We start from the raw sequence: 19,691 nt of genomic DNA, 5'->3' as shown, positions 1-19,691 counted from the left end.
CTTGTGTAACAGCTCATGGTTCCACGTTTTTCTGCTTGCACAACTGGAAATGTGATGGCGCAGCCTCATCTCTGCTCCACAAGAACATTAAATGAATAGCATATTGTCACGGAGACTTCGCACATCATTTTCAATCACTTGGCAATAATAGCAGCGATGTTTCTGCTCCGTTCCTACAGCGGAGAGGAGGCTGCGCGCTGCTGTCGCCGCCAGAGATGTTCTAAGTCTGAGAAGAAGGCTCACTCGGGGAGGCAGTGCATGCTGTACAGCTTACTGTAGATGGTAGAAGAACTAAAGAAATGAAGCCGAGGTAGATAAACCATAAACTCACTGTTATCCGAAACAGATGTCGTAGTAAAAGTCCTGAAAAAAAAACCCCACTGTAACTAACTCTTAAGGTATTAGTGGGTAATTTCCAAATAATTTATTTATGCAAGGTTATTATATGTCAGGATAAAAACTGACAGTAAAAAAATGTAGAAAATAAAATCAAAACATTGTTAAATGAGGCTGTGACTAATTGTATAACTGAGTGTATAGGTGGGCCCTCAGCATCAGAGTGAGACCTCTTCACTTTCCCCTCCTCTCCCTGTGACGCTGTAGCAACCAAGACGCTGCCGGTTCGCTCCCCTCACTCCGCCCGGGTGGCTGCGTGCTGCACACTGTCTTTGACGGACGACACAACGAGACAGAGGGCACGAAGGCGAGCAAACCACGGATCGGCACCTAAATTTCACGTACTGTGGATTTAAGGAAAGAAGGGAAGATCTGAACCCGTCCCTACTGCGACAGGCAGCCGCTCCAGACTACTGTCCAGTTAATAAGGTAACCAAAACCAGCTGAGCTGTCTTTTTACGCGCCGTAACCAGATAACGAGCTCGCATTTTACGCACGGCCATTAGAAATGTGGTGGTAAATAAAAAAGGAGGGTGAAGAGTGACCTCCAGTCGGTGGTCACCACACAGCATCACGACCATCATTAGAAACACAAGCGGGGTTTTAGTCTGTGAACTGCATCCCCTCTGTTCTCTTTAAACTTCAGTCTGATGCTTCTCTCCTGGGTTCGGGCTCCAGCTTTTCATTTGCATAATAAAATCTCACGTTAACTATGAGTTCTGTGAACAGTGAGCTGCTTTGTGCTGATTTGTGCGGGTTTCACCGTTAACTGCAGCCTTTTTTTAGGATTATGGAGATGTGAATGATGATGTCTGCCTCAGTAAGATAAATGTAGATAATGTGATCTTGCAATGCTCAGGGCTTTGACATCCCTGCTTCTGGTACAGCTATACTGCATATGTGCGTGCGTGCGTGTGTGTGTGTAAACACAGTGTCTTTCCATGTAGGCTTTAGGCGCATTCTGCCCCTGCATGACACTCCTCCCTCTTTCTTACCCCCCCACAAAAAAAAAAACAAAACAAACCCAACCCTAAGCTAAACCTGGTTCTAACCTGAACCCTAAAATCAATTCTTAACCCTCAAACAGCTCATTGCAGGTGTGAGGACCAGCCAAACTGTCCTCACTCACAATGATGGCTTCAAAACAAAATGTATCCACGCAACCATAGAAAGACATGTACACACACATTCACATTCCATTTTCCCTTCTCTCAGTTCTTTGCTGTGAGCTGTATTGTAATTTTTTTTTTTACAAAACTAATCCTCTGGGTAAAATATCAATATTTAGCTCAAAGTCCCACCTCTCCTATCTCTCCATGCCTCTCTATTTCTCTCTCTTTATGCTTGTGGTGTGTGTGCTCATGTATATGTGTGTTTGTTCCTGTGGGCAGCAGAAGTGTCTCATTCCCAGCAGATGTTGAGGGTGAGGCTGTGAAATGCATCTGTGGTGAGAGAGAAAGAACCCTTTAGGACAGATGTAATTGTCACTGGTGATATTTCAGTCTGTCTCTCCTACACACACACACACACACACACAACATTTTCACACTGTCTCGTTGTCTCTGCTGTTGACTCCACATTCTTTGGCTGTGACAAGCGGGTAGCAGCCAGAGAGCTGGCCAAGTGTGTGAGCATCAGTGCATGTGATTGGGTGGGTGCATCCTTTGCTGCTCTTGCTCAATATTTGAGTCTAAACATTATGTGTGTGAGTTCAATATGTGTCCTTGCTCACTGTGTGCAGCTGTGAGTGTATGACCAATGGGCAGCTTGACCATCTCACCTGAGAGACCCCATTAATATGTAGAACCTTCCTTATCTATTTTTAGTTCTGTTACATAATTCAGACACAGTCTCAGCAGTTGTCACCTGGTTGTCTGACAGCCTCAGCTTGTTCTAGTTGTCCTGCAGGTTCTGGTCGTGCTCTTTCAGTGTGTGTCTTTGAGAGACAGAGTAGATTTATTATCTTTCTAACCATTTCATCAAGTGAAGCCTGTTTTCCCTTTGAGGGAACTCCGACTTTCAAGCTCTGTTTGAAAATACTGAAGTGATACAGATTCACTGCTGATGTGGTTTAGCGGAGCCACAAGTCTGACCAGATAATACTGAACACATTTTCAGTCAGTTATTCAGTTCTATTTGTGAGGACACTGAATTCACAGAAAGAAGCAACTGTCTACATATTGCTTTATCTCATTTAAAGGAATTAAAGTGTGTGCTGAATATAGCTGTCTCTTACTGAAAGTGCACCTCTGTATGACCAGCAGGTGGTGGAGGGGATGTCAGATGTTCTCCATGATGTTCAGTTTGTGCAGCATCCTCCTCTCCACAAATATATTTCTGGGGCTACAGAGAAGTTCCCAGCACAGAACCAGCCTTCCTGATCAGTTTGTTCAGTTTGTTGGTGTCACTGGCTCAGATGCTGCTGCCCTAGCAGGCTGCAGCAAAGAATATCGGACGGGCTACAACAGAGGGGTCAAAGATCTGCAACATCTTGCTGCACACATTAACGTAGTTGTGGTCCTCCTGAAGTCCACAACCATCTCCTGGGTCTTTACCACACTCAGGAGTAGGTGGATGTTCTTACAGTATGCCACAAAGCAGCCTGCCAGGTCTCTGTACTCTGCCTCCTGTCCACTGCTGGAAACACCCCATGAGAGTCATCTGGCAATATCTCCAGATGACAGGACTCTGAGTTGTACTGAAAGTCAGAGGTGTTCAGGGTGAAGAGGAAAGGTGAGAGGACACTCCCCTGCTGTGTTCCTGTGTTGCTTACCACCCATTCAGACACAATACCTGCAGCCGCACAAAATTGTCAAGCATCTGTCAAGTAGTCAGTAATCCAGTAGGTTGTGTGAAGGCATCTACCTGCATATTTCTCTCAGCAGAACAGGCTGAGTTGTGTTAAAGGGACTAGAGAAGTCAAAGAACATGATTCTCACAGTGCTGCCTGCTTTGTCGGGGTGAGAAAGGGCTTGTTAAGGCAGGTAGATGATTACGTTGTCGACTCAAATCTAAGGGTGGTAGGTAAGCTGCAGTGGCTCTAGAAAGGTGCTCATCTTAATCGTAAAACCATTCTGTTTCATATGCTGTTGTGTGTACATGTGAAGACTGCCTTTAATGTCCTGAGGTTGGAATTCATGGCAGGGTTTACCTTATTTTATTTACTTATTTGTTGGAATTTGGCCTTTATTAGATATTGACAGTTTAGATACAGACAAGAATCACGGGAAGAGAGAGGAAGGAGTGAAACATGCAACCAAGGTTGCCGAACTTTGCACATTGGCCATACACAGTCCTGCCTTCTGCTAGGTTTTTACCTGGTCTTGGTTTTGACCTCCACCAAGGAGGTTATGTTTTCCCCCGTGTCTATTTGTTTGCTTATTTGTCAGCAGGGTTATGCAAAAATAAGCAAACTTGGTGGAGGATGGGCCTGGTCCAGGGAAGAACCCATAACATTTTGGTTCCACTTAAAGGGGTGGATCATCATCATCAAAGGGTGGATTATTTAATCACTTTCCTCATCGTTGCAACATTTTTCAACATTTTTGTCAATATTTGACTTAGTAAACGTATGCACTGTGGACACCTTTGCTAGGGTGTCATTCTAGCTTTAATGTTTGTTTTGTTTGATTTTCTAAATAATTGTTTTTCTACAATTTTTATACAGTCATATTATAAAAATAACTTAGGGAAGTGTGGTTACTAACTTTTGTCACAAGAGGGTATAACCTAAAACAGACCTTATGTGTTTCAACAGCAAAGCTGACATCTGCTGCCTGGAATAACTCTGTGACTGCAGTTTTATTTACTCATATTACTCATTGGGCTAACTTTTGCCCGTGGTTGCAACTTTTCTCCAAACATTTGGTCACCTGATGCAACACTTGCTACTCCAAAGTCTAAATTTTCACTTAACAGGCAGAGTTGCTGCAATGCAGCTAATCACAAATCACACAAATCAAAATGACCTTTGACATCTGTTGTCTCCGTGGAGAGTACACAGCTGTGCTTGTTCATCCTCAGACACCGAGCTCTATAGCTCTCTATAGTACCTCTAGTGAGCGGTTAATGTTGTTGTACATATAGTGTACAGTGCAATATATTTGTCTTATACGGTTTCACGTAGGGTCATGTTATGATCTGCTGCTTATCTGGGTCCAGTCCCAGGTCGCGGGGGCAACTCCGACCCAGTCCACAATGCACCGAAGTCCTATAGCAGTCCTATAGTCCTATAGTGAGCCCATGGGAGGTAGTGCTGTCCAAAGCAGGGCTCAAACCCACGACCCCGAGAGACTGAGTCTCGTGCTCTAACAACTGAGCTAACCAGGCGGCCTTTACGTAGGGTTACTTGATTTATTTGTTCATTAGCTATAGCTCCTCTTTCATGAGGGAAGTACATTGAAGGCCTCTTTGTAGCAACACAGGATACTTGACGAAGAACTTATTCCTATTAAGTTGTCTAACATAACTATTATTCATTCAGACAAGCTGTCTAAGAACACTTTCTTATTTATTTATTTCCTGTTTGCAGCTACAGCCACAGGGAGCAGTTGTCAAGGGACAGGTTCCACACATATACACAGACACACACACACACACACACACACACACACACACACCAGGACAGTTTGACAGGTGAAGAACACTACATTTTCCGCACTGGTGATGCTGCAGCTATGGGGCTGTTTGCAGCAAACCTTTCAGAAACAACAGGGGTTACAAAACAGGTTTGGATTTTATTGCATAAATTATAGATTGTGTTCTCTTGTGGGCGGCACGGTAGTGCAGTGGTTAGCACTGTCGCCTCACAGCAAGAGGGTTCCAGGTTCGGTCTGGGCCCTTCTGTGTGGAGTTTGCATGTTCTCCCTGTGCCTGCGTTGGTTCTCTCTGGGTACTCCGGCTTCCTCCCACAATCCCAAAAACATGCGTGGGATAGGTTAATTGGCTACTCTAAATTGCCCGTGTGTGCGTGTGTGGTTGTCTGTCTTTGTGTGTTAGCCCTGCGATTGACTGGCGACCAGTCCACGGTGTACCCCGCCTCTCACCCATAGTCAGCTGGGATGGGCTCCAGCTCCCCCACGACCCTGATGGATTAAGCGGTAGAAAATGAATGAATGAATGTTCTCTTGTTTTGGGAAAGTATGAAGAAAACAATTTTCTGGGTGCATTCACATACATGTTTATCAAAGGTTGGCTTTGTGACCACTGTGATACTTTTAAACCTCACTTCACATATTCACAGTTCCATATATTCACAGTTGGAAACATCTGGTATGCACACATTCTGCTTTTGCTGGATCCTCATCACTTCCATTGGAACACAACATAGGCTTAATACTACCATTACTGATCTAGAGCATACTGACACTACGAATACTGCTAAAACTGCTGCCCTTGCTACTGCCACTTCAGCTACTACCGTTTCTGGCCTTACTGCTGCTGTTCTGCTACTCCTGCCACTAATGCCACGGTTACTGTTACCACTATCACTGCTGCTATAGCAAGTGCAATTTTGCAATACTGCTGCTAATACTGCATTGTGACAAAATACCGGGTCGTACAACCGCAGCTGCGCCAACTGCTCCACCATTACAGCTGCTGTTCTTTTATTCCTGCCACTACTGCCATTGCTACTACTGCTACTAACATCCCCCTGTACCACTCCTAAATACTGTAACTGCTGCCATTGCTGCCGCTGCTTATGTCATACTGTATTACTACTGCTTATATTATCCTGTTACAACTGGTACATATACAGCTGCTGGTTCTAGCACTGGTAATATTATTACTGCAGTAGCTACTGCTATTAATATTGCTAATAGTTTTGCTAATTAATTAGTACTGATGTTCTTGGGCAGTTTTAAGTAGTCACAAATGTCTCCATGTACATTTTGACTGAAATTGCAGGACATAAATAGCAAAGTTATGTTTGGGAAAGGCATTTATGGATTTATATGGATGGATTTATGGATTGTTACTGCTGCTACTATTGCTATAGTAGTTACCGCCGTTATTATTGGTAAAAAACGTTCTCCAAGGCCAAAAACTAGCTGCACACCATCAGAATGCACCCCCACTAGGAATGTTCCTGGCGACTAATTTGCTAGTTGATTAGTCTAAAATTTAAATTTAGACTAGTCGATTAGTCTAAAAGTAAGAAAACACCCAGAAAACTGACACGGTCTGAAAAGCCAAAAATTTGAATTTCTGGCCAAGTGTGGAGATTGGGGCTGGGGAGGGGGTCGCAGCCCTTGGTTGTGGGTGGCTGCAACATCTTAGACGCAACAGTTAATCTGTAATGTACATTAATAAAAATATTAATAATTAGTTTAACCGACTAGTGTTTCTTTTTAAAATATCAGAGGTGGAGGTCATGATTTAAAAATACTTTTGACAGTAAAATTGCACCTTGAAAAATAACTTAGACCCCAAAAAATGACCAAAGTCCAACTGTGTTTTAAGTACTTGAGGAAACTGCAAAAATTTATATTAACAATTAATTATTATGGCACATGGAGCCCTGACAATGAACACATTTTCTTAAAGCTGATGCTAACTTACATTAGCGGTAGTGGTTAGCATCCGCCGCTAGCACCCGCTTCCCAGCTCACCACAATGGCCCTCCTACTCGTCACAGCATAGCCCTCGAGGCTCCCGTTACTGGTGACGACCAGGTAACAGTCGACTGACAGTCATAGCAGTAATTAAAACATATTAACAGACAAACATGCTTGATAGTTTACCTTGTTATTGCTTCAAAAGATTAACAAGACGCCACAAAAGTCGAGTCAGCAGGCTGCTCTCAGTGCCCCGGCCTGTGTGCTGGACTGGTGCGCTGCTGAGCGGGAGAGACTGAATGTTGCTACTGTGCATGCATGCTTCCTCCTCTTCTTTAATGCACAGTGGGAGTGAGACTGTGATGCCACTGTCACCTTAGTGCTTGCTCTGGGGTCAGGCTCTGGGTCTCTGTAAAACGCTTTGAGACAATTTTGATTGTGGAATGTGCTATATAAATAAAATTCAATTCAATTCAATTAATGTATGTATGTCAGGGTAGCTACTGGACATTACAGTGTACAAAAACCTATTTCAGAATATGTAAATCAGCATATCATAGAACTTCGAGGCCATCAAGCCATCACTATACTCCGTCCCCCATCATCAATGGTTAAAATGAAATCACCATCAACACATCAGACTCATCATTACATGATATGTGAGCATTTGATTTGACAGTTTGATGGCATGAGCATACTGAACTGATTGAGAACTTCAAGCGCTTTACAGAAAAAAGTAAACAATAAATTTCAGAGTAAGAAAACCAAATCTCTATATTCCATGCCTTCCTAAAAGAAGAAATCCCCGATATTTCAGGAAAAGCAGCTTAATTGAGTTTGTTATTGATTTTCCACTCAGATATTTGTTGTAGTGATTCCAGCAGCAAATGTCCTTGCTCATACTTGCTTCTCTAAACTTTCTTCTGCCACTGCACTAACTGTTGATGCAGCTGATAAATGAGGCACACCTTACACATTACCTTCCAATTGGCATCTGAATGAGGGAGCACTTAAATGAAGATTAGGTGGACTAGCTCATTAGCCACTTCTGCTATATTAGTGTTTGACATGCTGGAGCTGATCCCTGCAGGCTTTACATTCACATTTACATTAAGGTGTTTAACTTTTAGACTTTGGGACCACAGACATTACAAGTAACCTATTATAATGCAGGTTTTAAAATACCTTTCTTGACCACGCAACCAAAGTGCAATCAAGAGTAAAAACCTAAATTATATCAGTATTTGCTGTTAAAACAGTACCAGCTCTCCTTGGTACATCTGCTCACAGTTTTTCAAGTTACTTGGCAATTAGATTGTTCCAAGCATCTTGGAAAACATTAGGCTGTCTCAGTGTTTTCTGTCTCTTCATCTAATCCCAGACTGACTCCATAATGTTGAGATCAGGGTTCCGTACATGAAAAGGTTTTAGGCTAAGATTGGGCTACTTTTTTGTTACACTGTCTGACACCCAGAGCCTCGTTCTACTTGAGGCTTCTTCCTGTTAAAAGAGATATTTTCCTTGTCACTGTCACCAAGTGCTTCTTCATACAATACAGAGTACAGTGTAGACCTGCTCTATATGAGAAATACCCCAGAGATAACTGCTATGATTATATAAATGAAACTGACTTGACTTGACAAATACACACATCATACAGGGAGTGATTAGCTGTGAGCTCTGAAGCTCTCTTTTTAATTTTTAACACAGCCATTTCTATCACAACTATGTCTTAATGCCCATTTAACACCTGAAACCACTTCAAGCAACATTTTGTATCAAAGCTCTTTCTGTATGTCTGAGTTTCTGATCTGAGTTTGTGAGTCTAAGCACAGAGGGGGGTCATCTGCTGTACAGATTGTTTTGGAATATTTGTGATATTGGGCTGTAGAAATACATTTTGAGTTGACGACTTATCTTTTCTCTTGGGGGAGCCATGACTCCCTGTGAAGGAAGTCATTTCACCTGCCTATATATGGGATTATATTATTTCCTAACCAAACTCATGACCATAAGTGGGTGTTGGAAGACTGCCTGGTCATTCACAAGCATCGCTCCCAGGCTCAGCTGCCGCTTTATCTGTGCTACTGTGGACACTGCATCGGTATATCAGTTGATGTCACCATCTGAGTCCCTTGTGAACAACCTGAGATACTTAAACTCCTTCATCAGTGAGCACAAATCAATTTGCCTTATACATTTAAAAGTAAATTCCAAATTTACCTCTAAGTTGTGGCCTTGTATAAAAAGTGAAAGGAACAATAAAAGCCTTATCTAGCCCTCTGGTTAGATGTGGTTGTCACACAGTTCCACATACTGACAGTTGGTGTCAGTAATCCACCCATGAAAGAGGGATTGAACAAGACAAGCTAGCAGTGCGGATTTCTGAAGATTCAGTAAGCCTTTGTAAATATTAACTAAGACACTAATGCCTTCAACATGTGTTTTTCCCCCGCAGAAAACAAACAGGGCAGTTTAGTGCAAAATACTAAATGCAAATAAAATAGTATTTGTTTATAGCCTCTCTGTTAGGACCCAATAGTACTTCTCTCTCTCCCCTTTGTTTTCCTGTGTTTCTCCTTTTTCTATTGTGTTGTTTGTCCCCTGTTTGTGCTTGTCTGTGTCTGATGGGTGTGGTCTTCTGGTCCCCTGGTTTCTTCTCGCCATTCCATGTACTCACCTGTTCCTGATCATCCAATCCACACTACAGGTTCCTGCAGTATATAACCACTGGCTCTTCAGACCAAACTCTGCCTGATCGTTCAGTCTGCAGTAACTACGCTACAGAACAGCTTTCAGTTCAGTCAGAATTAAGTCTTGTGCTTGTCTCTTACTCTGTGTTCCTCCTGTGCTCCAGGTTCATGTCCACCTGTTATCTGAATGCAACCATGTTGCGTGTTGTTCCTGTCTGCGATCATCTGCCTCAAGGATCAGATTCCCCATCTGCATTCCACCATCTCAGTCTAACAGGATTCCAGTACACCTGCCCTGCTCTGTAGGGCTGTGTATTTTCAAGAATCTGGTGATATGATACATATCCCAATTCAGGGCTAACAATATTATACATTGCAATATATTAGTATACTATGAGCAAGGCAATATACTATGGTGTTTTTTCGCCAAAATAGTCTAATACTCAGTTATGTGTTGTTGGGAAGGTATGGTGTATGAGGGCTCCAATGTCTTTATCATATTATGAAAGCCGTCATTATCCACAACACTAAGAGGGCGCAGGTCTTTGCAAATAAAGTATTGACTGCATTATTTCCATTGCTTGAGTTGAGGTTGGTGGTAACTTCGATGTATGAACTTGTTCCTGAATTGGTTGACATCAGATAATGGTCATTGTATCAAAGAATCGGTACAATATCGCATCATGAAATATCACAATATTTTACTGTATTAATATTTTCACACCCCTACTGCTCTGTCAACCAGCAGTACTCCCGACTCTCGTCTGCCACCTGAACTCATTCACCATCATTCGAGACTACAATGAACTGACTCTGTGTTTGTGTCTGCAGTTTGGGTCCAACATTCGACTGCTATAACAGTCTCCACTGTGGAAGCTTTAAATTCATTCTAGCTTAGGCAAATCAAATTTTGGTTAAGGATTCCAACTGTGGACAAAAACCAGGGGCTGAAACCAGTTCTGTGCTGGGAAGAGACACAGACGGAAGGAGGAGATGGGTCCTCTGTGACACAGTCTGAACCGTCACAACCAAATGTTTTCAAAATCAAAAATGATCCAATTCATTTTCCATCTGAAAGGTCTTATATGTCAGATGTGTAAACTGGGCCTGACACCAGAGCCTGTGACAGAGTGGCTTATTTCTCACAGAGGACAGGCAGAATGAACAGACGGCTGCAGGATATTTTACTGGCTGACATGAAAATCAATGCAGTGGTCGTAGAGATGCCACTCCTAAGTCTACACTCTCCTGGGATCTCTCTGTGTGTGTGTGTGTGTGTGTATGTGTGTCTGCTTGTTTGTCTAACGCTCATCATTTCTCTCTTCCTCACATTGACCTTGCTTTGGATCTGGATGCCTTTATCTTCTGTTTATCTGTTTTCTCTCTCTCATCTCTCTCACACAGGATGTGAATATTATGTGTGTATGTGTGTGAGACAGGGACAGAGAGAGCGAGAGAAAGAGAGAGACACAATTCTACATGAGAAAGGATGAGCCAAGAAATAGAGGTAAGCCGTCTCACAATGTTACTTTGTGTTACAGCCGTTAAGTGAATGCAGAGGCTTGGCTTTGGGTGGAAAATGAATCAAATTATTACTCATTATTTTTCAACGTAAAACATCAAACCGAGTCTTTTTCAGGACTCTTTGTGGGCAGTCTGTCAGCAGATCAGGGAGAGATAGAAGATTCAGGAGAAGCCACAGTGAGATGTTAGATAAAGAGATGCAAGTAACAGACTGCACACCTCCACCTCCTCATCCAGATGTCACCCTATGTGACATGAGATCAGATCATGGTTGCATTTGGCATGGTGAGAAAATGCCAATTATTGACTTTGGTCTTTAAATCTTCTTCTGAGGTGTGTGCCTGGTTTTGTGAGTTTTTGAGCACCCCTAGCCCCTCAAGAGCATTTCACTTCTGATAGGTCTGTCAATTTGATGATGCACAAGTCTTCATCTGGGATGTGACTGAGGCTCAAACATCAGCTGAATCTCTCCAATGTTTCCTCTAACTCTAGCCATCTTTTTTTTAAAATATTTTATTTGTAGTTTTAACATTTACAGAACAGTACAGAACACTGTAATAGAAAACAAACAAACAAACAAAACAAACAAGACAAACAAAGGCTGCCAGACAATCATACATTTATATACATAGTTTTACAATACATACATATACAGTATACATATACACACACATACGTACATAGGTAGCAGGTACCAGGTCAGAAATTAAGTCAGGCCTCATGCCTGGCACTGGGCCACAAAGGGTCCCCAAGTTCTTTCAAATGTGTCCTGTTTATTGGGTCTGTGTGGACGCAGCCTTTCCAATCGAATAACTGATAACATCTCACTGAACCAGTGAGCAAAAGTGGGCGGTGTTTTAGACTTCCAGGTTAAGAGGATAAGTTTCTTGGCCACCACCATTGCCAGGCGCAGAGCCGCCTGGGTATTGTGTGGGAGATCCGAAGTCTCAGGTGAGCATCCGAAGATAGCCAGATTGTGGTTGGGGTGAATGACTCTAGTATAGGCTCTTGACAACCGCTCAAATATAGCTGACCAAAAGTTATGAATTTTAGGGCAAAACCAGAAGAGATGTGCCAGTGAACCCTCCGCAATTTGACACCTATCACATGTAGGGGACACAGATGGAAAAAAGCGATTTAACCTTGTCTTTGAGTAGTGTAATCTGTGTAACACCTTATACTGAATTAACCTGTGACGTGAATTGGTAGAGCAGCTATGGACCTGCAACAATGCCTCCTCCCAGAGTTCTTATATTTCCGTATTCAGATCCTTAGCCCATGCTTCCCTAATAAAGTCCGAAGAAACTGAATTAGTGAAAGATGCAACAAATTTTGATATTAACTGTTTAGAGTCTGGAGGGAGTAGTAAGGTCTCAAGAAAAGAATGGGTTGTGGAAATGGAGCCAAGATGTGGCCAATTCTTCTTAACATAATCTCTGACTTGGAGGTAGCGAAAAAAGTGAGAATTTGGAAGATTAAATTTGTCACTTAACTGAGCAAAAGATGCAAACTGGCCATTAATATACAGGTCTAAAAATGTCTTTATACCCTTCTCACTCCAGATTGCAAATCCCCCATCCAAACGAGCAGGTAAGAATGCATGATTATGACATATAGGCGCATGTAAGGATGCTCTAGGAATCCGGCAGGCCACTTTTATCTGGTTAAGGATTCGCAAGGAGTTTTTCAAAATTATCTTTCGTTGGATTAACTTATATACCGAGGCGGAATCAGAAAACAAAAGAGCAGGAAGGGAGGACATACTAACTGCATCGGCCTCCAGCTGTAGCCACAACGGACGCTCCTCGGCTTTAGTGTCTCCACATTTCCAGTAAGAAAGAGCTCTGGAGTTAGCTGCCCAGTAGTAATGTTTAAAAACAGGGAGTCCCAGTCCACCCTTACTAAGGGGTTTTTGAATGTGGGCCTTAGATATCCTGTGTGATTTGTAACCCCAGACAAAAGGCAGTATGAGAGAGTCAAGCTTCTTAAAAAAAGATGCATTTAAGTATAGTGGTAGATTTTGGAAAAGATATAAAAACCTGGGGAGGCTCACCATTTTAATTGCATTTATCCGACCAATCATAGACAGGGGCAGTATTCTCCAAGATTCAATATTTTGTTTTAATTTTTCTAGAGATTCTGTAAAGTTAAATTTAAATAGATTCTTAGGGCATTTTGTCAGCTTAAGTCCTAAATAGGTGAAGTGCTCCTTCTTCACTCTAAAGGGCAATTTAGTCATGAAATCATCAGTTAACTGGTCTGTTAAGGGCATGAATTCACTTTTCCTCCAATTTATGGTATAGCCAGAGATGCTACCAAAGGAGTCTATATAGTCTAGTAGGACAGGAATGGAGACCACTGGGTCAGCTAAACAGATAAGGAGGTCGTCTGCATACAGGGTCACACGAGTCTCGGTGGATCCTGATTTAATGCCTTCAATACCTGGATGTCCTCTAATGCCAATAGCTAAGGGCTCTAGTGCTATATTAAACAATATAGGGGACAATGGGTCACCCTGGCGAACACCACATTGTAGAGTGAACAAGCTGGATCTATCTCCGTTTGTAAGAATAGAAGATTTTGGATTGCTATATAATATTTTGACCCACTCTATGAATGTATCTCCAAATCCAAATTTCTTTAGTGTAGCAAATAGGTAAGGCCACTCTATCATATCAAATGCCTTATGAGCATCTAAGGACAATATAGCTGCTCTGTCATCTTTAGCATAATCTGCATACATAATGTTAAGGATTTTACGGACGTTACAAAAAGAATACCTACCCGGAATAAACCCTGTTTGATCTGGGTGGATGATACTTGCTACATGTTTATGGAGCCGATTTGCCAAAACTTTTGTTATTATTTTCAAATCATAATTAAGTAAGGCAATGGGTCTGTAGCTACCTGGATCTGTTTCATCTTTATCCGGTTTCAATAAGACACAAATATTTGCTTCACTGAGGGTGGATGGAAGCTGACTGTTTTTAAATGTGTCTCGGGTCATTCTCAACAGAAAGGGTGCAAGGGCCCCTTGGAAGGCTTTGTAAAATTCTGGTCCATACCCATCTGGGCCAGCTGCTTTACCAGTGGGGAATGCTTTGATTGCCTCTTGTAGCTCGGAAAGACAGAAATCAGAGTCCAGACTCTCTCTAAAAGCAGCATCCAATTTTGGAAGCTGAAGTGAATCAAAAAAATTGTCAAAATCCTCCTGTGTGGCTATTGATTTGGAGGTGTAAATTTCTGAGTAAAAGTCCTTAAAACGTTCATTAATGTCCTTTAGGTCTGTAAGCATCACTCCAGAGTCAGATTTAATTTTATAAATGGCTCGCTTTGCTTGTTCTCCTTTTAACTGCCTTGCCAGTAAGGTGTGTGGCTTGTCACCAAGCTCAAAGTGTTTCCGTCTAAGTTTCAGTAATAAGTTATTTACCTGTTCTCCCAGAATGGTATTATATTCATACTTTAATTTAAGAATCATGTTGTAATCTTTTTGGAGTAGTGAATTTCGGTAAACCTGTTCAGCAGTTTGTAGTTCTTTTTCAATCTCTTCCAACCTGCTCCGTTTTTTCCTTTTCAAAGTTGCCTCATACGAAATAATCTGACCCCTAAGATACACTTTAAAGGTTTCCCACAATATTGAGTCATTCACCTCCCCATTGTTGTTGGTCTCAAAGAACTGCGTTATGTGTGTGGAAAGGTAAGTTTTAAAGGCCTGGTCCTCAAGAAGGTTAGGATTAAAACGCCAACTGTATGCTTTCTTGTGGGACAGTAATTTAAGGTTAATATTAACGGGGCTGTGATCAGATATAATGATATTATGATATTTAGTATGATCAATGTATGGAATCAACCTGGAATCAACAAGAAAGTAATCAATACGGGTGTATGATTTGTGCACACCCGAATAAAAAGAGTAATCTCGATCTGATGGGTGCTGCAGTCTCCAAATGTCCACTACCTTCTTTGTTTTCATCAAATTGTTAACTGTTTGTACAACTTGGATATTGGGTGGGGGGGCAGAGGACAGCCTGTCTAAATATGGGTCCAAGTAACAGTTAAAATCGCCCCCTATCACTATATGGCTTGAATCGTTGTCTGGGATCAGATCAAACACCCTTCTAAAAAAAGCCGGGTCGTCCACGTTTGGTCCATATATATTCACAAGCGTAACAGGAAATGAGTTGATATGCCCAATTACAATTATAAATCTGCCATTCGGATCAGTTATAGATGACTGGAATTGAAAAGGAACAGTTTTCCGGAAGAGAATGGCAACACCCCTCGCTTTGGATGTAAATGGTGACTGATAAACCTGTGAGATCCAATTAGCTCTAAGCTTCCTTTGCTGTGTGGCTTTAACATGGGTTTCTTGTAGAAATATGATGTCAGATTTCAATGATTTCAAGTGCGCAAAAACCTTACCCCGTTTAACTGGATGACCTAGACCACGTACATTCCAGGAGACCAAGGACACAGAATCTAGAGCATGTGGTACCTTTTGCATTTAGAACATAGACATAACATAATATTCAGTCTGGCAGCCAGTGTAAAACACAACACATTAACAATAACTAAAACTAATACAACTAACAAAAACATCAAAAAACACCCCACCCAAAGCTTCCCCAAACGAAGCATGGTTACCCTCATCCACATCTGGGATCGCCGGTCCAGAAGAAAAACAAATCTGACCGCACCTCATTAGCACACAAAACAGAAAAAAAAAAAAAAAAAAAAAGTTTAGCATTGCAAACAAAGACCGCTGTTATTTGAGTCCGCATAGAACATGTTTATACCCCCTTAATTTTCGGAGAGCACTCTTAGAGTGTTTTATTTACAAAAGTCTTAGCCTCTTCCGCGTTATTAAATGTTTTTACTTGCCCTTGGTAGTGGATCTGGAGTCTGGCCGGGAAGCGCAGCGAGTGGCGGATCTCCTTCTCTCTCAGCTGCTGCAGCACCTCGCGGAAGCCGCGCCGTTGTTCCATTACCTCTGCAGTGTAGTCCGGGAAGATCAGGATCCGGTTACCTTCATACTCCATTGACGTTTGCCTCCCGAGCCGCAGAATCTTTTCCTTATCCTGTACGAGATGCACCCGTGCGATGATCATGCGGGGCCGGGCTCCCTCTGTTGGTCTGGGCTGTGGGATGCGGTGCGCTCTGTCAATGATGATGGGTTTGGTGAAGTTGTCATCCCCCAGCAGTTTAGGGATCAGGTTAGCCACAAATTCAGTCGGCCTCCCTTTCTCCTCGCCTTCTGGGACGCCAACAATTCTTATGTTGTTACGCCTGGATCTCCCCTCGAGGTCCAAGAGCCTGGCGCGCAGTTTTTTATTTTCTTGCCGCAATTCCGTGACTGAAGTCTCCACTGCTTGCATACGCTGCTCATGGTCCGCGGCTTGGCTCTCGGTGTTATCCAGTCTCTCTGCGAGCTCCCTCTGGGCAGACAGGATATTCTGAAAACTTTCCTCAAACTTGTCGAATCGATCATTAAAAGACTGCAAAAGCATACTAGACACTTTGTGCCATGCCAGTGGAAGCTCATCTTCGTCTCCAGCCGCAGACTTTTCTGGTGATGATTTGCTAGCTTGTTCGCGGCTAACTTTAGCCGCGGTCTCAGCTAGCAGACGGCCAGCTCCTTTTCCACCCCGTGCAGTTTTACCCGACATTTTTGTATTCGGCTGATCGGTAGAGTAAAAATTAAACAAATTAGGGCATAAACTATTAGTCAAGTGTATAAAAAAGCGGTTTTTAGTGGTAAGATGTGGTGTGCTATGAGGAGCTCCAAAAAACACGTCTACCCTGCTCTCATCTCACTAGCGCCCCCCATGAATCTCTAGCCATCTTGATGCACACTGCTCTTTCACCAGTCAGCCTAGTGCAAGCAGCGGTGGTGTACAGGCCACCTATAGCACCATCTTCTATTTCCTTCCACCTTGCACCATGAATCATCACCATGATCACCATTAATTGTGAATTAAAAAGACACACCAATGAGCTTCATAAAATTAGTCTCTCAGATTTGGCAATGTTGGACCTCTTTTCCCTTTTGATAACTGCATGTCTTTATATTTTTTATTCTTGTTTTTTTTTTTACCCATCCAGATATACTAGGAAATTAACTTGTCCCAATGAATTGCTGTTCAGGTATTTCAGTTGGCAGGGATTGGAAAAAATACAACAGACCAATGAATGGTGAAATAACCATCTTAATAACTCAGTCCTTGAAGAGAAATTTAAGAATCTCAAATCACACTTACCTAGGAGGTGTTTTGGTGGAGCATATTTGAAGGTCAGAACTTTTTTGTATGTTTAAGTGCTATCCTGATAATTCATCAAATTTATCCAAAGCGATAAATCCAAAGAGTTGGTAAGGATACTTAAGGCTGAGTCAAGAAGACAACATCTACAAATACCAGTAATTTCCTACTATATTTATAGCCTTGATCCCTTCAGTTGTCCCTTCACACTGACTGAGAGGTTCTATAAAGAGAATGAAGAGGAATGGAGAACAGGGGCTTCTGTGCCTGCATGAACGCTTTAACGGAAAAGACTTTGAGAGACTGCGCCTGATTTAATTGTTGCTGTTGAGTTATTGTATATTTCTTGGAAGGCGTCTATAAGGGTTTTGTGGAGGCCAATCTTAAACCTTTCCCTTTTTAAGTGCCCTATGCAATCTCAGTTATCTCTTCACTAAAGGTTTTATACAATTTGACTGTAAAACCATTCATTTATGTGGTTAAACTCTAGATATTGACAACTTCACTTCTTTATTGGTGAGCTCAGTAACCAGTGCCCTATTTTGTTCCTGCGTGACTATAAGTAGATTCAAAAGCTTAAGGAAATTGTCTGTTTCATCTTTATTACCTTGTCTTGGTTTTTGCTGGTTCTCCTAGGGACTATGTCATCTAATTTTTGCTGTATTTTCTTGGTTTGAAGATATTTTACTGCTCTGCTTGGTGTTATGCCAATAATTTCATTGCTGTACTTCTACAAAATTACCCTTTTTTCAAAAAGAAATAACAGTTTATTTTTTATTTATTCTGAATATATTTTTAGTCTCTTTTTCCTACTGCCTTATCTGATTTTGATCTGTTCTTATGATCTATTTGTAGTTCACCTAGGGATTATTCAGTATGTTGGAATTCAATTTCCATAGTGTAGATTTTGAATTGTTGCTAATTATCATCTCTATCTGTGAATGATCAGACATGTCAGAAAGTAAAGTTAAATGGGATGCAGTACAGAAAAGTGGGTGTAGTCTAGTTGGGTGGAAGGTCAACAATACCAGTTTCTTCTATGATAGAATTTACTTGGTAAATTATGGGATTACTGTCCTGGGTTAGAGTTGGATAAATCCATCTTTGACAACCTTTGAGATGCAGTATGCATCACATTAAACAATCTTTTAAACAAAGACCAGTCACTTCCTGGTGGACCGTATATGTTTAAGAGTGTTACCATCAACCCCTCAGACCTTCCTGAAATATGCTCATAGTGAACCTTGTTTGAAATAAGAATAGCAACTCCTATTCTGGATTTGTAAGAAGAGAAGAATGAATGTCTAAATCCTCTTCTTTTTAATGTTGAATGCTCTATTTCTGTTATATGTGGCCTTCTGTAAGAAGGCTGTCTGTGTCCCCTCCCTCCTCGTTTTGGATTCTATTTTACTTCTCATAAGTGGATTAAGTATTCCATTCACATTAAAGGATACCACTTTTATGGTTTGAGTATTATTTGCCATAACTATTGTGGTAAGACAATTTCACAGTGCTTACATGAAGTTAATGTGACATCTCTCTTGCTTCGCACAACATCAAACAAACATTAAATAAATCATTTATAGCCACACACACACACACACACACACACACACACACACACACACACATATATATATATATATATATATATATATATACACAACCCTTGTTGTATGTGCTCCTTTGTCCTTGTCTGTTGCTGACCATCAGTATCTCTTATAGTTCAGTGCAGTGCAGCCAGGAACACTAATTAATTCAAAATCACTGGCTAACAGTTCATGGCAGTGTTGTGCAAGTTCACACTAAACAAGAACTAGTTCAAAGTTCAATTCGCACAAATTAAAGTGAACTAGTTGAAGTTCATAGTTCACATTTTTAAATTTTGAACTAAGTTCATTGACTCCAAAATGAACAGTTCGTGTTCATTTTTTCAGTTTTTTTTTTTTTAAATGAGCAGCTTCGAACTATTCTTGTTCAATAGAATCTCTGACTGACCTCAATTATTGCCTCCACTCACTTCCCAAACTGTACTGTACACTACTATAGAATCATAGAAAGAGATTACTTTCAAAAGTCAAGAAAAAACAGTGTAAGTATATGTTTTACCACTTAAACAATGTGTCATATTATATATATTTACATATATATATATATATACATTTTATTTAGCCTGCATGAACCAAATTATGTAATCTTGCAAATCTGACAATACTTTTGCCAACACGCTGTGTGTGTGCTCCTTTAATTCGTCGGCATGCAAG

At 41.4% G+C, this 19,691-nt stretch overlaps 1 protein-coding gene across 1 annotated transcript in view; it reads left to right on the top strand.

Annotated features, from left to right (window-relative positions):
- The first annotated feature begins 752 nt into the window (after nt 1-752).
- The window catches only part of jupb (junction plakoglobin b), a 147,736-nt gene continuing 128,797 nt past the window's right edge, over nt 753-19,691 (top strand). The window contains exon 1 of the mRNA XM_041063434.1: nt 753-825. The gene's annotated coding sequence lies outside the window, so the exon portion shown is untranslated. The remainder of the gene's footprint in view (nt 826-19,691) is intronic.

The sequence above is a fragment of the Toxotes jaculatrix genome, chromosome 18 (assembly GCF_017976425.1).
Source record: "Toxotes jaculatrix isolate fToxJac2 chromosome 18, fToxJac2.pri, whole genome shotgun sequence".
Lineage (NCBI taxonomy): Eukaryota > Metazoa > Chordata > Actinopteri > Toxotidae > Toxotes > Toxotes jaculatrix.
The sequence above is the reverse complement of the archived record's forward strand: the minus strand, read 5'-3'. Positions and strand labels throughout refer to the sequence as shown.